Below are 2,461 nucleotides of genomic sequence, written 5' to 3' on the forward strand. Positions count from 1 at the left end.
TGCATCCAACCGACCCCCAGCTGCTAGGACCTTCAACATGACTGTTCAGGATGCTGTCCGAAACACTGACGTGATAGCAGGTACCCTTTTGTTAAATTCCAAACATGCAAATGTCCTATTTGATTCTAGAGCAACCAAGTCTTTTATATCCCAAGGTTTTGCTAAAAAGTTAAAATTTAATGCTATACCCTTACGTGAGGTATTACGAGTGGAAATAACAAATAGAGAAATAATCCCTGTAGATCAAGTACACCCTAAATGCAAGTTAAAATTAGAAGGGAAGATCTTCGAGGTCGACCTAATCCCATTCGCATTAGGAGAATTTGATGTAATCTTAGGAATGGATTGGTTATCCAGTAACGGAGCGCAAATAGATTGTGAATGAAAGAAAGTAAAGATAAGAGTGCAGAATGAAAAAGAAGTAGTGTTTAAAGGTCAACGACAGAACCATAAATTTCTGACCATGCTTCAGGCAAAAAGATTGTTAAGGAAAGGTAACGAGGCCTATTTGGCTTATGTGATAGATACCAAGAAGGAAGTCCCCAATATACAGGACATACCCATAGTAAATGAATTCGAGGATGTTTTTCCAGAAAACTTACCAGGATTACCACCTAACCGAGAAATAGAGTTCGCTATAGAGTTAGCACCAGGAACGGCACCAGTATCCAAGGCCCCATATAGTTAGCCCCAGTTGAGATGAAAGAACTAGCTTCTCAACTGCAAGAATTATTAGATAATGGAATGATAAGGCCCAGTGTGTTGCCATGGGGAGCGCCAGTACTGTTCGTAAAGAAAAAGGACGGCAGCATGAGATTATGTATAGACTATCGAGAGCTGAACAAGCTGACTATTAAGAATAGGTACCCTCTTCCCAGAATTGATGACCTATTCGACCAACTCAAAAGAGCTGTACATTTTTCCAAAATAGATTTAAGAACAGGATATCACCAGTTGAAAATCAAACCGGAAGATATACCGAAGACTGCTTTTCGCACTAGGTATGAACACTATGAGTTCTTAGTTATGTCGTTTGGGTTAACCAATGCACCCGCGGCCTTTATGGATTTGATGAACAGAGTGTTCAAAAAGTACCTGGATATATGTGTGATAGTTTTTATCGATGATATTCTGATCTACTCAAAGACAGAGCAAGAACACGCAGAACATTTGAGGATATTCTTATAAATCTTGAGGAATGAGAAATTGTATGCCAAGTTTTCGAAGTGCGAATTTTGGTTGAGAGAAGTTCAGTTTTTAGGATATGTGGTGAGTAGCAAAGGAGTTTTAGTTGACCCTGCCAAGATAGAGGCGGTATCCAATTGGGAAAGACCAACTACCCCAACAGAGGTTAGGAGTTTTGTGGGTTTAGCAGGATATTACCGAAGATTCGTGCAAGACTTTGCTAAGATAGCCGGTCCACTGACTAGACTTACCCGGAAGGCATAAAAGTTTGTATGGATAGAGAAATGTGAGGAGAGTTTTCAAGAACTGAAAAGGAGACTGGTGTCAACACCGGTGCTCGCTCTTCCCGATGGAAAGGGAGAGTTTGTGATATACAGCGACGCATCGCTTAAAGGATTAGGATGTGTACTAATGCAGCACGACAAAGTTATAGTGTATGCCTCTCGGCAATTGAAGGAATATGAGAGCAGATACCCTACGCATGATCTAGAATTAGCAGCCATATTATTTGCCCTAAAAATTTGGAGACACTACCTATACGGTGAGAAATGCGAGATCTACACTAACCATAAAAGCCTCAAATATATTTTTACTCAAAAGGAACTGAACATGAGACAGAGGAGATGGTTAAAGTTGATAAAAGACTACGACTGCAAAATTTTGTATCACTCGGGTAAAGCCAATGTGGTAACTGATGCCCTTAGTAGGAAGGAAAGACTCAAGATGATAATGACATCGGAGGAGTTGATTAAGGAATTTGAGAAGATGGAAATTGACGTGAGAGTGACCGGTAAGGGAACTGAAGGATTATTTGAGCTTAAGCTAGTACCAGAACTGACTGAAAAGATACGAGTATGTCAGGAAAAGAAGATGAGTGAGGAAAAAGGGACATTGACTGGTGAAGAAATGAGATGCGAGAAGGATGAAAAAGGGATCATGAGGTATGCGTCCCAGATTTGGATTCCGAATGTGCAAGAATGGAAGGATGAGCTGCTGCACGAAGGGCACAACTCTAGATATTCAATCCACCCAGGAAGTACGAAAATGTATCGTGACCTTAAGGAATATTATTGGTGGCCTAACATGAAGAGAGAAGTAGCAGAGTGGGTCAGCAAGTGCTTGACATGCCAGAGAGTGAAGGCGGAACATCAGCGACCTAGTGGACTATTACAACCCCTAGAAATTCCGGAATGGAAATGGGACCAGATAGCCATGAATTTTGTGACAGGCTTACCAAGGACAAAGACCAATCACGATGCTATATGCGTTATCATTG

This window comes from Apium graveolens, chromosome 4, assembly GCF_009905375.1.
Source record: "Apium graveolens cultivar Ventura chromosome 4, ASM990537v1, whole genome shotgun sequence".
Taxonomy (NCBI): domain Eukaryota; kingdom Viridiplantae; phylum Streptophyta; class Magnoliopsida; order Apiales; family Apiaceae; genus Apium; species Apium graveolens.